The sequence below is a fragment of the Rhinolophus ferrumequinum genome, chromosome 4 (assembly GCF_004115265.2).
Source record: "Rhinolophus ferrumequinum isolate MPI-CBG mRhiFer1 chromosome 4, mRhiFer1_v1.p, whole genome shotgun sequence".
NCBI classification, from domain to species: Eukaryota; Metazoa; Chordata; class Mammalia; order Chiroptera; family Rhinolophidae; genus Rhinolophus; species Rhinolophus ferrumequinum.
This window is the reverse complement of record NC_046287.1, coordinates 57,035,988-57,062,249: the sequence shown is the minus strand read 5'-3', so window position 1 is coordinate 57,062,249 and position 26,262 is coordinate 57,035,988. Positions and strand designations below refer to the sequence as shown.

At 39.6% G+C, this 26,262-nt stretch overlaps 1 protein-coding gene across 2 annotated transcripts in view; it reads left to right on the top strand.

Annotated features, from left to right (window-relative positions):
• PSD3 (pleckstrin and Sec7 domain containing 3) overlaps nt 1-26,262 on the top strand; it is a 521,794-nt gene that overhangs the window by 183,374 nt on the left and 312,158 nt on the right. The window lies entirely within an intron of this gene.

Below are 26,262 nucleotides of genomic sequence, written 5' to 3'. Positions count from 1 at the left end.
TTAAATTCAAGCGTTCCCTGACCACCTAAAATAGCTCCCCTTGTGTCCTCTGCCCCTGCTCCTCTGTCCCTTCACTTTCTGTGCATCGTGTATGTTTTAACTTGACATGTTGTATATTAGAAGTTCATTTGTTTGTTCAGTCTCCTCCCACTTGAATATAGGGTCTAGGTGAGTGGGATTTCCTTTTGTTCACTGCTCTACACGTTCCTTAGGACTAGCACATATAAGGGGCTTCGCTCCGAAAAGATTGGTTGAATGGACTTGGTGCTGAAAAGCCTGATTTTGTTTCCTAGTATTTGCCCTCCTGGATTTTTTCCCGTTGAAGGCAGGTTTGGATTATATTTGGCCCTCCCTGTGAAATTTGATCAACTACAGGAGATTTTGAAGTCCATTAGGTCCCAGGGGTTGAGTCCAGTGAGAGCCCAAGAGGAGTGGATTATAGTTGAAATAAAAGATTGGCAATGGGATAGCTCAGACTTTGGTTTGAATTGTGACCCTGGATATTTTTAGTCACTATGTGAGTTTGAGGAAGCCTTCCTCAGCTTCCTCAGTTCTCTCATTGATAAGATGTGCATATTAATACCTGCTTCCTTGGTGTGCAGTGAATATATGTGCCCTACAATGTATGGAAACAGCCGGGATATAGGAAGAAAAATAAAGCATGGCGTTAAAGTGGTTGTTAGTGGTTTAGAAAATTCTGTTATTTTCCATTGCCAATTGGAGTAATTTCCTCAGTTGTCTTGTACTTACCGTCTTTTACTAATTTGGGGAGGCTGTTCAGTGTGATGGTTAAAAGCTGGGTGGGTGAGTTTGGAGTTTGACCGCCTGGGATCTGGTCCTTCTTCTGCTATTTACCAGCACTGTGACACTGGGCAAGAGTGAGCCTTAATTTGTAAACAATAACAAAGGCTATAATAGTAGTGTTTACCTCAGAGTGGATGAAATGCTTCAGTGAGACAGTGCTTAGCACAAAGTTGGGTCCATAGGAAGCCCCCAATAACCTATGTCCTATAGTTTAATAATAGTTATAGTAGCTAATAGAGTTGAAAGAAGCTTAGACTTCATCTAGTCCAACTCTAGTACTCCTCCTCTGTTTCTAATTCTGCCATCTACAGTAATAAAGAATAAATCAGTGTCCTTTTCAGTCACAGTCTTTCATGTACTTAAGGTTGGATTCTATTATGGATGGACTGAGTATTATGTCCCCACCAGATGCATATGTTGCAGCCCTAACCCCCAACGTGACTGTATTTGGAGATGGAGCCTTTAGGGAGGTAAGTAAGGTTAACTGAGGTCATAAGGGTGGGGCCCTAATCCTGTAAGGGGTGTTCTTTTACAAGATTTTTATTGAAATATAGCTAACATAGATTATATTAGTTTCAGGTGTACACAATAGTTATTCAACATTTATATACCTAAAGAAGTGATCACCACGATAAGTCCAGGAACCATCTGACATCGTACCACGCTATCACAATATAATTGACTATATTCCTTATTCTATACATTACATCCCTGTGAGTTGCTTGCTTTATACCTGGAAATTTGAACCTCTTATTCACCTTTTTTCACCTTTACCTTTTTTCCCTGTTTTAATTTTTTACTTTAAAGTTGACATCAATATTATTTTACTTCTTAAATTATATAAATGTCTAACCATTATGCTTCACAGATGAAATTAATTTAAAATAAGACTGGTGTTCTTAAAAGAAGAGGACACCAGGGATTGATTTCTCTCTGAGGCACAGAGAAAAGGTCACAGGCGAACGTGATAAGAAGGCTGCTGTCTATAAGCCAGGAAGAGAGGCATCACCAGAATCCAACCCTGCTGGCACCTTGATCTTGGACTTTCAACCTCCAGAACTGGGAGGAAATTCTGGAGGCTGTTTCTTAAGCCACCCAGTCTGTGGGATCTTGTTATAGCAGACTTACCCAGATCCTTTTCCTTTTCTCATGTCATCATCCTCTCTTCTCTTAATTCTCCTCTTGAGATAGTTCTCAGATACCTTGCCATCCTGCTCACCACTGTCTAGATATTTTCTCGTGTGCCAGTGTCCTTTTTAAAATGGGAAATGCTGAGATGAACTCAGGACTCCCAAGCGGTGTGAGTAGTTTGATTACTGGACACTACCTTTCTAATGAAATCTAAGATGTGTTAGTCTCCTGAACAAACTCCCAAGACTCAGGTCTGCCTGATCCTATATTTGTCTGCTATTTTAGTTCAAATTCAAAATTTTATGTTGTTAATTTCAGCTTTTTTTTTTTTTTTTTTTTTTTCTCTCCCCCAGACTATAAAGATCACTTTTAGGACCCTAGTTGACAGGACTTTAGAAATCTGGACCAATCAGCTCACCCACTTAATGCCAGCAGTTTTCATGCTGTGTGTTTAAGTCAGTTCAGGCTGCCATAACAAATTACCATAGACTGGGTGGCTTAAACAAAAAACATTTATTTCTCGCCGTTCTGGAGGTTAGAAGTCCAAGATCATCAGGATGCTGGCTGGCGTGGTTGGGTTCCAGTGAGGGCTGTCTTCCTGGTTTAGAAAGGGCAGTCCTCTTGTGGTGTTTTCTTGACACAATGGAAAGGGAGCTGCCCACGTGTCCGGCCTCTTCTTATAAGGGACTGATCCCATTCATGAGGGCTCCACTCTCATGACCTAATTATTTTCTAAAGGCCCGACCGACCTCCAGCTACCATCACTCTGAGATTAGGGTTTCAACATACAAGTCTAGAAGGACACAAATAGTGGCTGCCTAGTCTGTTCCTGTACTTCAGTGGTGAGGAGCTTACTCTTTTGCTGTGGAACTTGTTCTATTGTTGGATTCCTTCAAGTGTTCAGAGCATTATGTACATTGACTCAAAGTCTGACTCTGTAGCTTGTATCTTCCAATCACACTTGATTCTCTAGAGTAGTAGAAATGTCCTGCCTGCACAGGACAGTTTCTCACAGACTCTTTCACCTCTCCTGTTATTTGCTCTAAACATTATAACAATGTTTTACTTAGTATCATTGGGAAAAATAAATTCTATTTGGTTTCTACAAGCCAAAGTTAAATAGATAAAGGAATCTATGAATACATAAATACAGGAGGAGCCTAATTGACAGGGATACAATATTTGGTTTGTTTTAATGAAAAGCTTCCATCAGATAATTCTCTATGAACATAGATTGAGGAGATAGGCTATTCCATGCCTTATTATTTAAATCAGTAAGATTCATACCCCTCTTCTCTGTTTCATATGATAAGCATTAAATCTCTATCTGAACTCCTCATAGTATTTTAGACCTGGTAGGTACCGTACAATTCATTTCTTCTGGACCCTTCTATGGCAGACATTTACCTGTTTTTCATTTTGCCTGGTTCCCTTCCTTTTTTTGTGGGAATCAAAGGCAGATGTCCTGAAGTCTGAGGGGGGCAGACCTTCTTCCGTGGACCACCTCTGGCCATCAGACAGGGCATGTCATCTCCGGTGGCACTGAGTTCTTAGGAGAGTGGGGCTCTGAGCTCCTCCTGCCTGTAAAGACTGTTAGGGATATCTGGGCCTGTTGATGGGCCAGTGTCCTGCTGACAGTGTATAGGGTCCAGAGCCCGGGAGAATGAATGGAGGTGACTCCCCACTGTGGAGAAGCAGTGGCTCCAGCAGCAGGCTGCTGTGGCTGTGCTTTGTCCCTCTTGGTCCCAGCCTGAACCTGAGTCAGCAGCCTGCCTGGGAGAGCTACCCAAAACCTTGCCAATAAACAAGTATGTTTTCTGCCTTACCTAGCCCGAGTCAGTTCTTGTTTTTAACCAGAAACTAGACAGGTGCATCCTTAATTGACTGTTTTGAAGTCATGGTATAGGATCCTGGTGTTTAATCATCCTTGCCTAAGCAGCTCTGAGATCTGCATGCACTAGTTAAGGAATGCACTCCCTAGGGTGGATAATTGCTATTTATGTGGCAGTTGGGAGTTATTTCTTCTCATCCTTAACTGATTACTTTTCAGAGTACTCTTCTAGGAAAGATTTAATTTTTTGGCCCTTTCAAAGCAGGTACTGTTAAGAAAAGGAGGTGAGGCAGGGAACATGCCAGGATGTTGGAATTTAGGATGTGAGAAATGTTACAAAAAGGTAAAACTCTGTCTGATTGACTGGTAGGAAGGTTACAATTTAATTAAGGCACACTGAAGTTTCTTAACTGAGCTCCGTGAAAGGGCTGTAATTGCAAATATAAGAAAATGAGGGGAATTGGTTTATCAGTGATTGCATATTTTGGGGTAAATGAATTCTTTCCTTTCCTTTTCTCTTTACCTAGCACATACTACTCATTTCAGAAAACTGGTTAAGAAATAATTAATGTTCTCATGTATATACATGTATATATATTTTATTAGCAGGAATAAACTTTTAAAATTCTTAAAGCTGTATGTAATTTGGATGCTTTAAATAAATCCCCTGTGGGCCATTCATATGGAGACCATGTGTATAGGGTGCCTGCAGATCCATAATACGAATCCATCCTTGCCCCCTGAGTATTTACTCCTCGTGACTAGAATTTTCAGGTTTTTAAAGGTCCTTGGGTTTCCTTTAAATTTTGCCACGACTTTTAAAGCTTGCTCTGTAAGCCAGCTGATAGCAGGCAGGGAAGCAGTTTTAATCTTGAGTGAGACCTGAGGTCTATAAAGAAACCTCCTGTCTTGTGGGATGTGGAAACTGGTTTTGGAGGTTATTTCAGAATAGGAATTCTAAATGATTTGCTCAGGATTGCTTGAAATAACATGTGTGGTTTCCTGGAGTGACTCTTTGAGGACAATTCAGTTGCACTTACAAGTTTTCTTTTAAAAAATAAAGTTCATTGTACTTTTTGATCTGCTTGTGAAATCTTCCTCAATGTCTGAGTATCCTAACTGGTCGGAATTGGACTTGGGAGCTGTTTTTCTGAGTGGGGAAATCTATTTCCACTGAGCTGGGTGGAAGCAGAAGGTGATCTCAACTAAGGCAGTGGCTGCCCTGAAGCAGTGCACAGATTTGTGGAGGTGTGCATGCGTGCTTCTGTGTCCCCCTGAAGAAAGGGTCCGTCCAGTGTGTTCACTTTCCCTAAGGGGCTTGAGACCCTAAAACAATTGAGAACCAAGAAGAATTTTCTCCTCTGGCAATTTCAGGAACTCTGGAACGTGGACATGCATTTCTGAACCCTGGTTCTGTCACAAATTTAGAGCCGTCCTAAGGAGCGGGAATGAATGTCTGCCATGGTCATCGTTGCTCATTTCGCTCCCCAGTGGGGTTACCAGTTCAGTTTTTGTGGTTTAGACTTAGATCTTTGACTAACCTGTTGGTGAACTTTGTGGATATTGGAAACATGAGTTCCCCTCAGAGCTTCCAGGAATATTTGCATGGGTCCTCGATACCTAATCCTAATTCTATGCATTTGGAAGTAAGTCAGTGTTGGAAGAATCCTGTGTTTGACCAGTCAGCTGATTTTCCTGATTACCTGCATGTTACTTTTATGTGCCGTCGCCTTTGGTTACTAACTTGATCATGTGACTGTTTTGGCAGTGAGTGGATGGATATTTTCAGTTGAGTGTAAATGGATCAGTCCTAGCAACCTATGTGGTCATTTGCCATTCCTTTATTTTCTAATTTACCTGTTGAAATAGTAAAGAGAACATCGTCCTGAGTGTCAACTATGGACTTAGCTCAGTTAAAGGATTTCAGCAGGGTGAACCTGCTATCTGTTAGGCACTCTGAAAATCGCTAAATGCACAAATAAATAGCTTTTAATGTTGTCTATGTTTAATGTGGATATAGCATTTCACCACTGATAATCTTAGGATACTTTTATAGACATCTATAGTAGAATCCCACTCTGATAAGTCTTAGATAGAACCTGTGTAAAAGAAAGAAAAAAGAGCCAAGGAAAAGCCTTTATGGAAAGATGTAAAAGATGTATTCTCATCTGCCTGGAGTGGTTTGGGCCAAGGCACATAAGTAGATTGGAATAATTTTTTTTCTCTTAAGTCTCTTAGTTGTTTTTCAGAGCTGCTCAGACACGTCACTTGAACTACGTCTAAAAGCAGAATACAAGTAACCCCCTTTTACTTCTTCCCCAATCCCGCTGGAGCCCATACCCGGAAGCAGCATGCTGCAAGGGCATCATTTCTTTTATTACTCATTTGAAAAATTCATGCCAGTTTGTGTTCCATTTTGAAAAATATATTCATTTTAATATAAAAATCAGGTTTTAAATGACCATCTATTCAAACTGAGCTCCCCAAAATGTGTCTGTTGGTTCTGAGACGCGGTGTATCCCTTGGCACACTGCTGAGTAACCCTGAGGATTTGAGGACACCACTGTTTGAGAAGCACACTTGTGTGGCACGACGGGAAGCTGAGAGGTCTGGGGAAGTATGCATTTTTAAAAACTAGTTTAACAGTCTAGTGTAGAGTGTAAAGCTTCGTGAGAAGTGGAATGGCAGTCCATTTAGAAAGTATATAGTATACAACTGCTTAATTAAATGCATCTTATCTCAGTGAGAAGTATTCCTTTAATATAGTCCAAGGTATTCCACTCTTTACTGAAAGTCGAGTCAACTGTTTCCCTGACTGTGGGACTGTGTGTCAGCTGTAATACCAGGAAAAGTTAAACCGCGCCTTTTATGTTTTAAAAAGCGAGATTAAAATACTTGCTGCCAACTCCCCTCATCAGGTGTAAGGATTAAGGAGATCATGCTACTAATATGCCTTAAACTCACTGGCAGAAATGGGTACGGGAACACCCAGTGTCATATTACCAGGTGTTTGACCCAGGCATGGCTTCTGCTATGCTCTGAAGCTTCTGTTAATGTTCACATGTGCTTTAAACAATAAAGTGCTATATTAAGCTTGAGGCCCATTTAGTAGGTATGATGATATCCATATGTCAAAATGATGAGTAGGCCCTTTGGCTTCTCATGTTTTAACTGGCCTCCATCTGCAAGCCTGACCTCCGCCTGTTGTATTGGACACTGTAGACCTCTCACTGAAGTTTGCAGCTTTAGGTCTGTTTGTGGGGGGCTCAACTTCTTCAATAAACTCTAAGCTGTAATTTTGTTTTGTTTTGTTTTGTTTTCTGTTTCTGTTTTTTTAGAGCATGGTTTAAACCTTGTGCCCTCTTTGAGTAACAAATTGTCATTCTGGCAACCTGTTGTGCATTTTCCCCAGGGGATACGATGCATGCTGTCACCACCAAAGAAGCGGTGATGGTATGAGCGAATAAAGCTTGGCCTATAAAGCCTGTGGTCCTTTTGTGAGTGACCTCGTAGGGATGCTGGTTCCTGAAGGGCATAACCTCCTGTCATAAGTAGATCTTCCCTTGATTTCAGTTGGAGAAACTTCCCTTGGGCTTTGGCAGGATGTGCTCATACAGCTTTAGGCAGCCCAAACCTGACCAGTGTAACTGAATTTAAAAGTCAGATGCCAGAGTGTTCAGAAAGACGTATCTAAATGACCAATGAATGAAGCTGCTGTTAATAGAAAATAGCAAAGTTTAAAATAATGTTGATATTCAGGATGGTAGAATTGGGGGAGGTGGAAATGAGATGGGAGAAATATAATTTTAAACATTTAAAATTCCACTGAAGTATAATACTTACTTGTTAGTGGATTCTAAGCACCACGGCACATTTAAAAATAGCTTTTAAACATGAATGAACCTTTTTAGGAGTTGAGCTTCAATGAAGAATAAGTTGGTCATGCAAATTGTTTTTTAGTGGTCTGTTTTTAACAGTTTACGACTGGGATTAAAAAAAGAACAAACAACATTTTAGGGCTGTAAAAGCAAAAAGTCTGACCTAAAAGCAACACTAAATCTAATAATAGTTCTGTCTTATAGTGAAGAAATCTGTGGGACTTTGTTTATATTATGTTTACTTTGAATTTCAAAATATGCAAAAGGCGTGCCTTGGATGTAAAATGGAGACCACTACTGCTGAGTGAGTTGAGAGTATTCGCAGACACAGGAGCCTTTTGTGCCTCTCTGAGGGAAAAACAGCCAGTTTTAAGCCACTGGACATGTCACTTCGGCTGCTTTTGGAGATTAAGGGAGACCTTTCCACAGAGAAGTTAAGAGTAGTTGATTACTCACGAGGTACCACTGTCAGAAGAGAAACACAGCCTGTACTATGAATTAGTTCTGAGACAACCCAGTCCTTGAAGTAAAAAAGTAAGTGCTTCAGGTTTTAAGGTGTAAAGCATTAGTTTTGTGCAGTATAACAAGAATTATTAATTCAAATTAGAAAATAATATTTCTTAGAACTTATTTTACTTGAGCTATCTCGCCTGTGAATACAGGCAAGTACAGGCAGAAACTATGCATATGTGTGCTGGTTTCTTAATGATGTATTATGTTTTTTTTGTAGAAAGTGCTGAAATGCATAAATTCTGTATTTTTAGTAACTCTTTCTTCTGTGCTTGAACAAGGCCTACTTATTGGGACTAAAGATGAGGGTAAAGGGGATCAAATATATGGTGATGGACGAAGAACTGACTCTGGGTGGTGAACACACAATGGGATTTATAGATGATCTAATACAGAATTGTACACCTAAAATCTATGCAACTTTACTAACAATTGTCACCCCAATGAACTTTAATTTAAAAAAAAATTACCTGAACCAGGTACCAGCATTCAGAGAGGTAACAAGCAAATAGTGTACGTACGAATGGAATACCTAGATGAATGGACACATCTGATGGGGCCAGCTTGGTACTTTCTGCTCTTTTCAGTGACGTATTTGCTTCATGTTGTAATAATGTGGCCTCTTTATTTTAAGGAAAGCCTTAAAAGTATTGCTATTTCATTAAATTTGGAGGGCTATTAATTAATCATTTATACCTGAAACATCGTTATTGTTCATTCATTTTTCCCTCACCCTTTGTTATTTGCTCCCAGCTATGTTATATAACAGAAATTTCTAGGTAAGATAAATGTAAGAAACAAACCCATTCTTATTTTTAAATGTTTTCACGGTTTCTGCTTGCCCTTCTGAGTAATTTTGAAAAAGGATAATTGAATTTGCCTTGTTGATGCTTTGCATTTTAGTTGTTGCTAGTCAGGTATGTATAAAATAATAATAATAAAAAAGATAAGTTTCATATACTGAGAATCCATAGCACACAGAAATCTTAGAGAACTTGGTATGTGCATGAGGAAACTTTTGAAGGAAAGTTTTCGAAGCAGAAAATAAAGGGGTCAAGTTCTTTGTGGTTTATAATGTGTGGGAATACATATGGTGTTTAAGCAGAACTCTTCCAAAGGTCTTGGCAAATTTTGGCTCCACTGGTGGCATGGTGTGACCTTTAACCTTTCTGTGTCTCCTTGTCATCCAGATAGGAGTGACAATAGAGCTTAGATCTCAGGTACTAGTAAGGAAAAAGGTGATAAGATATATGAAGTTCTTAGCACAGTGCCTGGCTTCAAGTTCGTAATCATATATAATTCTTTTACATAAAAATTAAAAAAAAACAAACAATAAAACATCAAGAGGTGTCTAGGCTAGTCGTTTCTTCAGCAGTTGGAGGTATCTGAACCTCAGGATATTGTGGAAGGATTCAAGCATCAGCTCAATTGTCCAACTGGAATAACTCCAAGTTCCATCTCAACCTAAGACTGATCTTTTCACCCAGTAAAAAAAAGACATCTCACTGGGATACATTAGCAAGATGGTTTGTTATTTTTTTCCCCCCAAAACAACATTATCCACCCCCACCCCCCAAAAAAATTCCTTTTGCTGTGTGTCTGTATTGTCTGTCATATATTCCCAACTTTAAAAGCAAAACTAAGACTTCTAAGCCTTTTAATGTTGGAGAAATTTTTAAAGGCAATTCCTGATAGGCATGACATGGTTTTAAGAATCATAATTGATCTATGTTCGTTTTGGGACTAACATAAAATGTCTGCAAAATGAAAGTGTCATAGATTTTACATGGTCTCATCCGGAAAGCAAGTGATGTCTGTTCTGGGCTTGGACTGAGCTCTGGGCCACAAAGGAAGCACATACACTGTTGACCAGGATTTAGAAATATTTTTGTTAGACAGACAGATACCTGATTTATCATGCTGTTTGATCCAGGACAAGAAAAATACCTTTATGACAATTTTAAGGACCTCTCTAGAGGAATATTTATTTCTACAAGTATCTTGTATATATATTTAATTTTTATGGCTCTTCTATTGTTGTTGTCTTTGTCTTCTTTTGTCTTAGTTTAAATTGTAACCTCCTCTATGTTATGTATTGCTGTTCCATTGTGTTGACACCTATGGATTCCTAAGCACTGAGTTAACTAATTTAAAATGATAGTATTGTTTATACCACTGCTTCATTAACGATGCTTATGCTTAGAGAGTTTCTCCTTCATATTTTATAGCTAAAATTCGTCTCCGTTGCTGAATTTCTCCATTTTTCATTGGCGTTGTAAAATGTCTAGTTGATATATTCTCTTTAACTTCTAGTCTTCAAGAGTATGATTGCCCCTCAGAATTTTTTATATTTGCCCTAAGCTTTTTCACTTGCTCCAGAAGTCTCATTTTCAGCTCTTTAAATCATCTTCATTGTTCTTTCCAGGCAAGCTTAGAACTCTAGTAAGAACCTATTTGGGATCTGTTGGTTATACATAGAAAGCATATAAAAATGATTTACTACCTCCCATTTTTAGCAGCCCTATTATGCTAGCCATATCATGGAAACATCAGTTTCTTATCACCTGGTGACCTACAGCAACCCTTAGTGTATTTATGAATTTCCTAATCTGTTTTCCTGATTTATTTTAATTTAGTTCTTTGTTGAACAGCTTCCCATTATTTTATGATTTCTGCTTTAATTTATTATTCTAACTTGCCAAGAACCCTTTTCCAAATCACATCTAATAACTGTAGTTTTCTCTCTTGCTTCTCTTTTATCTAGTCTCTTGCGTCTTCTTTGTATCTTGTATTCTTACCAGACATGCCGTTGACTATTAATCTTCAGAAAACACCTCTTGGTCATGTTCCCCCTTAATTAGGATTCCTTCTTACCTATCAAAGACTACACTCCACATTCCGATAACCATTTTTAAAAATCAATGGATAGTTGAGTGTTGTCTTTGTTCAGGACAAATTGATGCCTCTAAGTGATGAAAATTCAAAGAGATAAAACAGAGTCCTAGGATCAGGGGACTTACTGTCTGTTTTATCTTGAGAGACTACTCATCAGTATGTGTAAGAGATATTGTCAGTGTCGAATCCAAAGAGTAGCACAGGCATTAAGTGCTATAGGAATTCCAAGGATGCTGTTGTCTGGGCTGGTATGGCTTCAGGCCAGGAGTCTAACTTGTACTGTGCCTTGAAAAAAAAGAGTTGAGTATTAGTGAGGCAGCTTACCTTTGCCAGGGCTCATGTGGTATTTCCCCGCCATGAGAGAAGGAATGAAGATCCTCAGCTGTGCGCCTGCTGGGCCTTCCTATTCAGTGTCAGGCTTTGCAGGAGTGGCCTGGGGTTGTCTGGCTCTGTCAGCGACTGGCTGGGGAAGTCTGGCCAATTTTTGTCACAGATCGACAGCCATTTTTGTCTAGTCAGCTCTGTCAGGAATAAAGATGATGTCGTGACTCCGATTTCTCTCTTGGCGGAATGTGAGCTTGGAGAGGAGGGTGGAGGAAAAGGTTGGTGGAGTCCGAAGGCATTAAACACTGAGTAGACAAATACTGTTTGGTTAGCCTAAGTGGACAATGATAGATAAAAGCTGGAAAAGAAGACTGGAGCCAGATTGTGCAGGGCTGCAGAGTATGGACTTTATTTTATAGGCTGAGGACGTATTCAAGTTTCTGGAACACTAAGTATATACAGTCTTGTTTTAGTACCATGAATCTGACAGTACTATACAATAGATTCCTGTTTTTACACTTTTTCTTTTTAAACTTTTGCTTTAAGCCTTCTTTATTTGGGATTCATGGAACTTCTGGCTTTGCAAGTTCTGAAGTGTATGCTGTCATGAAATACTCTGAAATCATATGTAGGATATTTTAAAAGAGCTATCTTCTAAAAAGGGGTTAAGAGCCACCACTAAACTCCTTTTTGTTATTTGATTATAGGACATATAGAAAGAGAATTTCACCGTTAAGTATGATGTTTACTCTCTGGATTGTTCTGTAATATCTTTATCAGGTTCCAAAAGTTTTTGTCTATACCTAGTATGCATGCTAAGGCTTTTTTAAAAAATAATAAATTGATGTTGAATTTTTTCAAATATTTTTCTGCATGTATTCTGATAATCATCTTGGTTTGTATCCTTTCACTTTTCAAGATGGTAAATTACATTAATTGAGTTCCAGTATTAAACAGCTTTGCATTCTTGGGATGAAGCCAATTTGGTCTTGATGGAGTATCTTTTTCATATATTGTTGAATTCACTTTACTAATTCCTTGTTTAGGATTTTTACATTTAGTTATGTGAGATTGATCTGGGATTTTCAAACTTCACGGGAAAACATGTAAATGTTTCTTGTAATTCCTTGAATGCTTAGAAGGAATCCATGCATTGGGAAATCTTAAAAAACAAAACAAAACCAAAAAACACCCCAAATTAGCCATAATAATACACGGTGTATGATCAATACCTACATTCATACATAAAAAAGGGTAGAAACTATAAATAGAAGTCTCTAACCTCAGAAACCCAGTTCCCCTGGCCATCTGTTACAGAGATGATCTGGTGATAAGGTCCCCCTTGCTTAGAAACTGCTAATGTACCAAATCATTGAATACCAAAGTCCAACTGTTCAGCCTGACATTTAAAACTCGTGAGTGCTAATCTGCCTCTTCCGTAATCATCTGCTTCCTTACTGTTTGAAGCACCGTCCATGGACCAGTAGCATCAGCATCACCTGGGAGCGTGTTAGAAAGGAAGAGTCTCAGGCTCCACCCCAGATCTACTAAATCAGAACTAGGATTTGAGTAAGCTCCTCAAGTGTGTGGGGTGCCCACTGCAGCTGAGAAGCACTGATCGGTTTCACTCTTCTCAGCCTCCCTCCACATGCTATGATCAGCTTCAGTGGGCTCGCTGTCACTTTCTGAACATGTTGTGCATTTCCCCAGGGGCTTCCCCTCCTCAAATGATATCATTTTCCCAGAAATGCCCTTTTCTCTCCATTTCCTTCTGTCGTTCCTTCCATTCATTTAATTTATTAGTTACCCAAAATGTGCTAAGAACTGTGATTTGGAGAAGGGTTCAGACGTGATTGAAAGCATAGCTCTTGCCCATTCACTGCTGGTGCAGGCTCCCTGGAGAACAACTAGGCAGCACATATGAAGAGTGTTAAGTGTGCATTTCCTTTGACCCCAAATTCCATTTCTAGGAAATTTTCCTGAACTAATAATCAGCAAAGAATGTAAAGAAGCATGTGGAAAGTTAATCACTACAACATTATTTATAATAGTCAGAAACTGATAAATTAATAGACTATGTTACAGTCATACAGTTGATTATTATATAGGTCAAGAAAGTAAGATATATGTGTCTTATTGAAATGAAAACATGTCAACAATATTCTAGAGTAAAAACTATATGAAAAATATACACTTAAGTCCTGTACTCCAAGGGCTTATAGTTGAATAAGAGAGAGATGTAAACCAAATCATGCAGAAATACAAATGTAATAGCAGTTATGATGGTGACAATGATAACAGCAGCAACTAACTAACATCTGTTGGACACGTATTATGTCCCCGGCTCTGTTCTAAGTGCTTCCCACATGTCATCTTCCTTTATCTTTTCAAAAACCCTCAGTCAGACTACTGTTACTTCCAGATGAAGAAATTACTTTACTTTTATACATTTCAATCTTTGCTAATATGATGAAAACGGTAACTTTAGTTTTAACATACAGGTGATTCACAGATTATTAGCAAGGTGGAACATCATTCAGGGAATATTGGTCATTTGCACTGACATTTCTCAGGTTGTTTTTATCTTCTGCCTATTTTTCTGTTGGTTTCTCTTTTTCTTATTGATCCTGTTGGAATTTGTTATACCTTGTATACTTTAAATATATGTTGCAAACATTTACTCCAAGTCTGTGCTTGCCTTTTATCTTTCTGTTGTCTTTTATCATTTGTCTTTACTGCCAGACTTGTGGTTGTCATTCTTGATTTTTGATAGTGTCTGCTTGCCATTAGTCCTTCTCTCTAATAAGCTGTTTGGAGTCTTATAAGAGTTAGAAAATAACGAAATGTCCCCAAATTGCCCATATGTGAGAACCTGGAGGGGCTCTCCTGAATATATATATATATATATTTAATTACATGGACTTTTAAACATGTATACTTCAGCCACTCTGAAAATCTGCTTTCTGCGTTCTGAACATGTGTTTGCTGGATGATTGTGTTCCAAATAAGGGGTGTATCACCCTAATAATACCATCACCTCCTTATGTTTTAAATTAATTTGCTCTGTACAGGAGGCAATTTGTTCTCAGCGCCCCCAAGCAAAATTAGGGACCTGTAATCAGACTCACATCTGTAGTTTTTGTTCGAATTGATGAGCTATCAACTTCAGTTAACGAGATTTTATCATATGTCTAAGTAAAATGTATAGACAATTTCTGACTTTCATATGTGAATCCCAGAAGTTTATTTATAATTTAATTATTTGGAACTCTGCTTTTATTGTGTCACAGAAGAAAGTCAGTTTTTAGGTTTGCAGCAAGCCCAAGCAAGCATTCTTAAAATTAACTATTACTAATCCTTAGTAAAGCACTAAGTATTATCTGAACACAACCTAAAAAATGCAGTTTATCATATAATTTTTATATTCTAATTATAGATGAAAAATAGAACAAGCCTCTAATTCTCAGCGTTGGTGCTTAGAGACTGTGGGGTATGCAGGTGGGTGGGTGGGGCGTAGGGTGTGTAGAAACACCTTTAAAACTAAAAGTGAGGCAATCTCTTGATGAATCGCTTCTCCAGTGTTCTGAATTTAAGAACAGAGGTAATTTGCATTCACTCATTATTCTTTAGCTCGTGCATTGTCTGTTGGAAATCCAGCGTTTGTGAGAATAATTTGCCCTGTGTAGCAGGGGGCACTTCCCCATACAGTAATCCTTGTACTCCTTGGGTCCAGAAGCAACTTTAAGGCTAATAGCATTGTTTTCGCTCACCACACAAATTTAAAGCCATTGATAATAGCAACCAACAACTTTCACATCAGTTGTGAAATACCCACAGTAAGCCAGAAAGCCCAACAGTGCATTTTCCGAGGTATTTTGTCGTTGTAAGTTGCGTCGTAGGGATGGTGGAAGTGGCCTAAGAGCAATGGGCTTGGTCCCTTACAGTCAGCTGGCCTGCTGTTCCTTAGGATTGAGGGCTCAGTCGTATCCTCCCTACAGGTCCAGAATAGTAGCTCTAAAACTTCAGCATGCCCAAGACTCAGCCAGAGGAGTAAGGGAAACATTCAGGTTCTCCAGCACCACTTCCAGGAATCTGGTTCCATGGGCCCAAGTAGCTGAGCAGTGTGCAGTTTATCCACGGGCACCCTGGGTCCTCCGTGGCAGGTCATCCCTGGACCAGCAGAAATACTGCTCTAGAATGTTTCACTCCTCCTATGTCATCTTTCTCAAGTGTGAGTGACATCAAGACAACTCTTGGAGCACCTCCTGTGGGTGAGGCTGATGAACTCTGCCCAGGCACGAGGGGACAACTTGGTGTTCCTGAAGAGGGAATTGACCAAATGGGACCTCAAAGTCCTCAAAGTGCCAAAAGAATCATTTACTTTTTTTTTTTTAAAGATTTTATTGGGGAAAGGAAACAGGACTTTATTGGGGAACAGTGTGTAGTTCCAGTACTTTTCCAAGTCAAGTTGTCCTTTCAATCCCAGCCGTGGAGGGCGCATTTACTTTTGTAATGCGTGTGTAAGCCGTTTGTTTTCGAGAATTCTACTCATTTTGGCTTACAAATGAATAGTTTATGTCTTTGTTAAAGCTAAATATATTAATTAGGAACTTTATAGTACTTCCGGTAATGTAAGTATCCAAGTCCAGATTTCTCTGTCAGTTTGTGCATGTCTTTTACCTGTAGACGGCCCATCAAGACTTGCCTGAAGCTGGGATGCTGAGAGGTTACCCATGGAAAATTGGGCAATTACTACACCTTGCCTTGTCAGGACATTTTGAAGAAATAGCTTTACTGGTAATTAACAGAGTTATTAAGCACCCACATGATATATTTCATTTTAAATTAACATTTGATGAAATGAATTTGATGAAAAAATTTCATCAAGACCATTGATAACTCATGTTGTTTGTCTAGAATTGACTTGGAATTTTTTGTTAAATTTCTATTTGAGGACCTTATATTCTCTTTGGTGTCCTCCTTTACCTTGACGTGACACATCCATGATTTATAGATCCCTTTACTTCAGCTTGTGCACATTTCTTCATAATAGGCAGCTGTTAACAGCCAGGGATGAGATGCTGGGGACCATCGGGTCAGGATTTATTTCCTGTAGGCAAAACCAGATGCTTCCAAGGAGGGTGAGCTGACTCTCATTTTCCTTATGATACCAAACTCATGGTGGTTTTCAAAGGGGCATGTGCTTGGAGGTATTTTGCTCTGATAAAATTTAGGCAGACCATGTATTTTCTTATAGAAATTATTTGTACAATGATTATATTATTCCTAATATTTCATGTGCTATTTTAGCTTAAATTACAACAGGGATTTTATGACTTTCAGAATGTTTGTATTTGCCCTTAGGCACTTTTTTCTCCATAGATCCTCGTTGGGTAAATGACTTACACTTCTCAAGTAGAAAAGAATATTGGATTAATTTATTTGATCACTCATCTACCTCCTTGGAGAAGAAAATTAAGGCTGATTTTCTTACCTGAATTGAGAAAAATCTTTAATTTAGCATGTCATGTTTGTAAGATCCAGTCCTATGTATTACATGTTTCACTGAAATACATAGCTGTCACCTGGAGGTGACTTTCAAGTGAAGGGAATAAAGATGTCACAAACTAAGGTGAGAGAGACCTCTCATGATTCCCACTTGAATTCACATTTAACACCTATTTTTCCTTCTTGTCAAAATGTCAAATGACATGTTTTTAAAAAATCTGACGGGATTTTATTTTGTTTCAAAAGTAGTGGAAACTTTGAAGTACCTCAAGATACTTTTATATTTTACAAAGCTTAGCTTTAGGTGAATAAAGCTTATAGTTTTCATTTATATAATTTCTTTGTGGCATTTCTGTCAAGGTTTCAAGGCTTTTTTTGAGGTTGCTGAGTTTATAAGGACTCAACCAAAACATTTATGAACACTTACTGTGAGCCTGTCGTCTGTCTCTCCTTTGTGTGGTACTTGTTTTGTTCTCGGTACCTAGCCTTCCTTTTTTGTGTACATGAGGGAGCATTTGTGAGTCTTATTTATTCATAGTCTGGTTGATTTCCTCAGAGGGATCCTGATTATCCTGGGCTGACTTTTAAAGTCCTCTGTGGCTTTTCAGTCTTCCCTCCTGGTCCCTAACTTACATCCTCAGGGCTCTCCTCTCCGTATGTGGAAAGCTCCAGCCTCCTAAGAACCTGGAGTCTGTAGCAAGTAAGATGTGTTCAAAGGCTTAATAATGTGTGTTTTTCTTTTGAAAATCAGGATCTTTAGATTGTGCACTTCATTTATGAGTTTTAAACATCACAAGCATACAGGTCCAAGGCCTGAGGAAGGTGAAAAAGGTAGGTAGTAGGTAGGGAAACCAGAAAGGCAAAAAGCAGACCTAAATCACTGGGTCTATACAATTGCTAAGGCCTCACCCATCTGTCATTACCAATTGTCAAAAGGTGGGAAAGGCAGAGGATGTATTTGTAAACTAATACTATTTCGTAGGTAATTTTCTTATAAATTCTTTCTTTGAAGCTCTCCAACACTTTAGTTACTTGGTGCCTTAGTGAAGGTGCTATTAGGAAAACTTGATCCCTATACTTAACATTTGTTTTATGGGAGGTTTTGTTACTAATGACTGTTCATTGTCCTAGTTTCCTAGCCCCTAACTTACTATAGCAAACTGTTAAAAAAAAAAAAAAAAAAAGCTGATGTCACCATTTACAATAAATAAGTCCTAATGTATTGTGAATTCAGAGCCTTGCCCAGGGCAGGAAGATCTAATCTTCCCATTTGGTCAGAAGAAAACTGAAATGGTTCCAAGATGCAGGTTACTGAGGGAAGAGTCCTTTGAGTCAGCCAAAGGCTTGCTTTTCTATCCCTCCCTCTGACTTCACATACTTGTCAGTGGAAGGCAGCTGGTGACTCTCTCTGCTCTGCAGCCCCCTGCCACACCCTCCATTAGGCTGGCTTCCCTGACTCTCTGAATGAAGAGCAGCAGAACCCCCACTTGTCCTGTCCCAGGGGCGTGTGCTTTCAGGAAATGGGCTGAGTGAATAGATAGCAGCTGGTGGGGAGATGAGAATGGACCTCCAGGGGCTTTTAAAAAGGCCATGAATTCAGCTCTTGTCCCTGAGCTCCCATGGTTAAAACAGGCTGGCAGCGGGGTTGGATAGTGAGTAGGTGAGGAGCGGAGTCCCGCTTTTCCTGCTGTCTTCTCTGTGGCCTTGTAGTCCCATTTCCTGTTCTACCCTTTGGTTTCAATGCTGTTTCTAACCTTTAAAAGTCAAAGATTTGGCTTTTCTGTTATCCCATTTGTCTTCTGGCGGTTTCTGGCTTCTTTCTACTCTTGAGAGGCTCTGTCCCCATTGTACGTGGTGCTGCTACTAGCTTTTGGAAAATCTATTCAATTAGCCTGTCAAGGAAGTAGGGGCTGGTTGTAGGGGAATTGTCAATTACACAGGCCAACCTCTTCTTAAACACAGTATTTTTTCTGCATGTTTATATGCAGGCATATGTCAAATATATTTTTAAAGGGAAAAATGCTTCACATGACAGGATTTGAATCTCTCTGTATAAAACCAGGTAAACTGAAGGAATGGATTTTTCCCCCAAAACAATATAAATTTCTTAATTATAATGGGAGAGAAAAGTATGTTTGGATCAACTGCAATAATAAGGAATAACACTAGGTGGAAAAACAATTATTCATTGTCTTGTGATTATTTCATTACAACTCATTCCTTTGTACTTGAAAGCAGCATACGGGTACTTAAGGAAAAAATACGAGTGTGAACTCATGGTTTTTTTATTAGATAGATTTAGAAATAAACAGAGATATAAAAGCATGTGTTTATATACACACAAACATACACACACACACATATTTATTTCTCTGTATGTCTGTATTAGTTTGCTATGGCTGCTATAACAAAGTACCACAAATTTGATGGCTTAAAACAACAGAAATTTATTCCCTTATAGTTCTGGAGGCCAGCAGTCCGAAATGAGTTTTAGGGGCTAAAATCAAGGTGTTAGCAGGGCAGGGGTTCCTCTGGAGACTCTAGGGAGAATCTGTTTCCTTGCTGTTTCCAGCCTCTAGCGCGGCTTCGTGACTTGCATTCCCTGGCTCTCAGCCCCTTCCTCCATCTGGTAGCATCGTATCTTTTTGTTTTAAAACAATTTGTATTTTATTTTTAAAAATCAGTAACTCATTTTTCACTCCTTCTAACATTATTTTTTGATGATAAAGTGATTACCAGTTAATTGATTACTATTGGTATATGTTGCTTTCTAAAAGATTTTTATTAAAATATAGCTAACGTACAATATTGTATTTGTTTCAGGCGTACACCATAGTTATTCAATATTTATAGACCTAAAGAAGTGATCACCATGATAAATTCGGCAACCATCTGACGCCATGCCACGAATAGCATAGTATTTTTTTCTCTCACTCTGTTTTCCTGAGTTTCTTCTTTCCTGTCTCACATCTTGACGCACCTGGGTAACCCAGGATAATCTCCTTATATCAAGAAACTTAATCACATCTTCAAAGACTTTGCCATGTAAAGCAACATTCACAGGTTTCTGGGATTAGAATGTGGATAGCATAAGAGGCCCTTTTTCAGCCTACTGCCAAGTGTGTGTGTGTGTGTGTGGGTGTGTGTGTGTGTTTAAAATTTTCTTGCTTGGTCCCCTGAGCTGGTTTATGAACTGGTACCTCTAATACAATAAGCACACCAACCACCCAATGTCTAGTTCTTGTATCTAACTACTAAATAATATTCTTCACTAAAAGAGACCAAGTTTTTTTTGTTTTTTTGTTTTCTTAAATTTTTTTAAAGAAATGGCTGATCCCAAAGAGAAGAAGCCTGGAACGTCCTACTATACCAGAAAGTAAAGAGGTGCTCAGAGAATAATGGGAACATGTCAGAAAGACACAGACACCAGCTCGAAAGAGCTTCCCTTGGTCCAAACCAGGCAATTTGAATATTGAAATAAATAATGAAGGTAGTAGATTACAGCCTATTGGATAAAATAGTAAATTCTGCCCATATTGATGAAAGTAAATAAACTTATAGTTTGAAAGTTTGATGAGAAACAGGGTATGTACACAGCTTCTAAGTGTCTTTCCACAGTACACGAAAGAATGACAAAAAGAAAGAGTTTAAGCTGACAGTAGAGAAGCCTGGCAGAACAGTGACCACGATCCGTGATGGGACAGATTGAAATCCTGTGCCTCTAGATAGGATGCAAAGAGAACAGCATCACTTCTGTAATATTCCTATCACAGATGCATAATGTGATTTTAATCATGAGGAAATATAAAGACAAACCCAAGGTGAAGAACATTCTATAAAGTAATGGGCCTGTAATTTTCAAAACCGTCCTAGTCATGAAAATTAAGGACTACGAGTGAGTTGTATAGTGGGGTCTACATGACCAGTTGGGGGTTCTAGACTTCACTGGAGGAGGATCTGGTTAGGCGATTTATTAATGGGCCCCTGATTTAATTATTTAGGTCTGTCTTCTTGGGCTGTTGCATTCTGCAGAGAAAGTGCTGCCGATCTACTGCCTGCAGGGTCCCGTCAAGGGTGCCTTCCACAGGCTGGGTGAGAGAAGAGCCTAAGCATCTTAACATCCAGCAACAAATCCCTGTGTGCACCGAGGTATTCTTGTATCAATTGTGCCTGGTCTCCCCCAGGCCAGAGGTGTTCTTTGAAAAATCTCACCAGTGAATAAAGCTCCATTCTTTTGCCTGGATGGAGGCGGTACAGTTGCCAGTGAAGTAGAGGTAGGGATCTAGGCATCTAATTGCTTGATAACTATTCTTTGTCACCAATCCTACTTGTTTTAGCCACGCCTATCCCCTTCCCTTGGCCTTTGAGTATTCTGTGGTGTGACTTGGATTGCTTCTGTTTCCGTTTAACAGGATTTAAGTTACGGGTCATCTCACACAACTTCCCATTTGTTCCGGCTAACTCTGTGAGCCGTCCGTAATGCATCAGTTTGCTAGGCTGCTATAACAAAGCACCACAGACGAGGGCAGCTCTGACAGCCAGAGAAAAAATTATTTTTGATCAAGATGTCAGCCTCGTTTGTTTCTTTTGAAGCCTGTCTCCTTGGCTTACAGATGGCCGCCTTCTCCTTGTGTCTTCCTGTGATCCCCCTCCTGTGTGTGTCTGTGTCCTAATCTCTTCTTAGAAGGACACCAGTCATACTGTATGAGAGCCCACCCTAATGACCTATAGAGCCTGTCTCCAGATACAGACACATCTATGGCACTGGGGGGCTAGCATTTCAACATACGTGTTTTGGGGGGACATGTTTCATCCCATAACACTACCCATTGCTTTTTGCAGCATTAGCACCAAGCTGCTAGTCCCTGCCTGCACTTGACTTGGCATGGGGGGTGCCCCGTGTCCGTGGGCCTGACTTCCACTGGGTGCTGAGAGCTGGTGGGGTTGAACAGGGTCAAGTGTGCAGCGTGAATATTGGAATCAAGTGTTGGTTTTGAGTGAGTTGTGAAATATTATTTTTATAGACTTTCATTGAGCTTTTAATCTTTTCTGGCCTAACGCACTTGAGAACACTTGGACTGGACTAGGAGGCTCTCACGTCCTCTGCACATCATACTGCAGTTGCAATGCTAAGGAAACGAAGGAGCATGCCACCTTCCTCAACCCGGCTCTCAACCCTTATCTCCACCACGCCCTCCTCTGGCCCCATCTTTCCCCTCCCAAGTCAACTGAAAATTTTACTTTTAAAATTTGCGTGCAGCTTTCTCCTCTCTCTCTCTCTCTCTCTCTCTCTCTCTCTCTCTCTCTCTCTCTCTCTCTCTCTCTCTCTCTCTCTTTTTTAAATGTAGGCAGTTGAAGAATTACTTTACATCAGAATTACCTACCCTTGTGTCTAAAGTAGGTAATATAATCAATAGCATCTTGAGGGGTGGATAAATGCAAGTGGAATTTCATTGTATATTTGAAAAACCATGTAAAATGTAAGGCTGAGGTTTTCTTTGTTCCATACGTTTAATGGTGGACTTGAGTCTTTAGCTGGAGGCACATTTCGGTGATCATATCGTTGTAATTTTACCGCAAGGAAAAGATCTGTGTGATTCCTCCTTAATGAAATATCTATGGAAGTAGTTCAGAAGTGTGAAGAATCTTTCTGCTTCAGAATTAGAAGGGACCTTAGAGATACATTTGAATAGCACTCTTTATCAATAGGGGAGCTGAAGTCCAAAGACTAAACATTAGTGAGACTGAGTGGAAGTCCCAGCTGGGATTTAAGTCTGGATCATCTGACAGTAGTCCATTTGCTAATGTTACTTCATACCCTATATTTATTAATGAGATTTTTGTTTCTAAAATGACTGTGATAAAACAAAGAATACATTTTATTCAATTAGTAATACAGAAGGAAAAAGTAGTGCTGCATTATATGTGTCTTCCATCAAGCGGATTGTTTTAAATATTATTTTTCAAAGACCTTCAAAAATGATTAGCGATGGCTGAAGATTTATAACCCTGGTCGTGGGAGGAGGATGTATCAGTGGGGCTCACAGCTTTAAGAGTAACGAATGTAAGCAGAATGAATTTTATTTCACTAGGCAACTTGGGGGAATGTTAATGCTTTGATTGGACCTGAATGTTGGGTTTAGGGTCCCCCACAATTGTCATAGTATGGAATGCTTTGTTAGAATGGAGCCCTTTAGTATATTTTACTCCTGGTTGGAGCATCACCGCAAAAGGTTTTGTTTTCTAGTACTATAGCCATGGAGGACGTTTTCTTTAGCATTTTCTTTCCTGTTGTTTTCTTTTCTGAGAGTCTGAACATGCTTTGGACACTGCTTCACGTTCCAGCCTCAGCACAGGGTGCTCTGTGTGTCAGGATCAGCGTGCCCTGGGAACCTTGTGGGACTGTAGAGTCTGACCCACCCCAAACCTGCTGAGCTGTGCTTTTCACACAATTCCAGGTGATTGGTATATACAGTAAAGTATGGGAAACATTGATCTAGAGTAGTAAGTAGTTCACAAAATCTGGTCGCTGGATCAGCAGCATTAGCATCACCTGCAAACTTGCTAGAAAATGCAAATTCTCAGGCCAAACATCCCAGACCCACTGAATCAGACTGTCCGAATGACCCCCCCCCCCCCCCCGCCCTGCATCCCCGCCCGCCATAATGTGTTTTAACAAGCCCTGTAGGTGGTGCTCATTCATGCTCAAGTTTGAAAATCACTCTAGAGCAATGTTTCCAATAGTTTTGATCATGACTCAAAAATACATTTTCTATCATGACCCAACACACACACACACACACACACACACACACACACACACGTTTTATAAAACAATGCTTATCTTACTATGTGCTGTCTACTCTGACTTTTTCAGTTTCATTCTGTGAAATATGTATGTGTGTATATGAACTTATTTATATAAAAATCTCGTCACGACCCACACAACTGATTGCACGAGCACTAATGGGTTGTGAACTGCAGTTTGAGGCCAGATGCTCTTGACCTGGGTCTCTTAATCTTTTGTGCTGTGGACCCTAGTGACAGTCTGGTAAAGCTCTGGATCTCTTGTCAGGATAATACTTTCTAAGTGCATACAATAATATACATGGAGCTGAAAAAAAAAAAAAAACCCAAAAACACATACAAACAAAAAACAATTATATTGGCTATCTAAATGTTTAACAAATTAGTGATATGGTAATATATTATCTCTCTTTATTCATAATAAGATTTAGTGGTGGGTCTAGTAACTACTATTGTTTCAAAGTAGGGGTGAGTATAAATGATAGTTAACGATATCTGCAGTAACTGTTATGTGATGTGAAAATGGCTATGATTTCTATTGGTGGCGAAGTTAGTCACCAATTACTGATAATGATACTGTGGTTTGTTGCATACATTGACATTTGAAAAAAATGCTAAATTTCAGCTTAAGGTGAGTAAAAGTAAAGTTGTGTTGTTTTCCCCCATCTAACTTCAGACTTCTAGAGTTCCACTGACAGACCCCACCACGGAACTGAGGTTAAGGATCCTTGCTCAAGAGGCACCCTTGTTTAGAGTAGCGCTCAGGCTCTAGAGATTGAGATTAACTCAATAGTACGCCCCAAAATTATCTCCTGGGAATTTCTTAGACCTGGTACTTCATCAATGGTATGTTTTTCTTTTGTTTTGTTTTCTAGACCTATAGCAATGGATTTTTCCTTTAGAAGTTTCTTTTCTGTTGTTTCACTGAGACCTTGGGAGATCACCTGGAAGCTCAGATCCACGCTATAGATAACATTCCTTCTCTAGTCTCCTCCATCTCAGTCCTTGCACCCAGTTGCTCAAGCCTGATTTCTGGGAGTCATTCTCTGTGTCATGGGTTCTGGATTCAGGTTATGGATCTGGGGCCTACAACTTCCTGGCTGTATAACCTTGGTCAAATTAATGAGCCCCTCGTTGTGTCCTTTTCTCCACCTGTGAGACTAGGATGAGCGTAGTGCTCGCCTCAGAGCCTTGTTCTCAGCGTGTGTTGAGAGATCCCATGTATTGTGTTAAACAGTGCCTGGCCTGCAGTAAGTAGTCAGTAAATGTTATCCATCATAATTATCCTTGATTTCTTCCTTTCCCTCACTCCTTAAATGCAGTTTATCAGAACATTTACGTAGATCCTCTCTACAAAATATATTTGAAATTCATCTGCTTCAGTTTTTATCGTCATCATTGTCCTCTAAGCTTCCATACTCCCTCCTTTGGACTCCTAACTGCTATCTCTGCTTCCTCTTCATTCACTCCAATCCACTTCCCTATAACACTGTATAATGTTTTAAAAGTGGAAATGATGTTTTCTAAAATGTTAAGGAACCACTGTATGTTTAAAACCTTTTGGGTCTTCCCACCGAGCTTTTCCTTGTCCTGCTCACCCTGTGTGTGGTTAGCCCCTGCCTCCCTCTTGTCCAGCGTTACTTCCTGCTGTGCTCTTCTCCTGATCAGCCGCGGAACTTGCCCATTTACCCACGATTCCTTCTGTGGCCACGCTGGCCTGCTCTCGGTTGTTGGAGTAGCCTAGTTCTTGCATACTTGAAGGCCATTGCTTTAAAGAAGGCCATCCCTCTGCTTAGATGGATGTTTCTGTCCTTCCCCAGCCTCTCGTTTTTCTCAACTCTGCAGGTATTAGTTCCTCAGAGAACCTTCCCTAACCACCCTATCTAAATGAGGGCACCGAGTTCCTCCCTTACCAGCCTGAAAATTCCCTAAACACATCAAAAAATTAATATTTCCTCTCTATTGGGGAAAAGGATAATTAACAATCTCTGATTATCAAGCATGTAACTTCAAGAGGAGCCTACAGCTTTTCCAGAAAGATAAATGTTACACCTTATGACCATTAAGTGATTGTAGTGCTATTTTCAGAAATTGCTGATCTAAACTTGTACAGGCGTGCTCTTTGATATTGGTGTACAAGAACGGAGAGAGGCCTGCCCCCTGAACCTGTGTGCAGTGGGGCGATGGGTTAATCGTAACCCAATCATGGGCCTTTTCTGCTGTCACTCATTTCTGGTCCAAAGGGTACTGAGGTCATAAAATTTCCCTCTTTGAAGTAGTTGCCTGATTGCTGATAAAACTCTTTGTGTTTCTTTCTCCTAAAATGAAGGGCCATTTGCTGCTCAGACATGAGAAAAGACGTCTCATTAAATTAGAGGGCGGAAACCAGGGTGGGTAATACTGTCTGGATCCTGGTTAATTTTTGAGTTTGGAGTAAAGAGGCAGAATCATAACTCCCTGATTGGACTGGGTCAAATTTCTTTGTGTTTTGAAATTTTTACCTTGTTATTATTTTTAATTAATCCTAGGCCAGAGAAGGGAGGCACTCCTGATTTTTGTCAGTTGTCTAGAGCA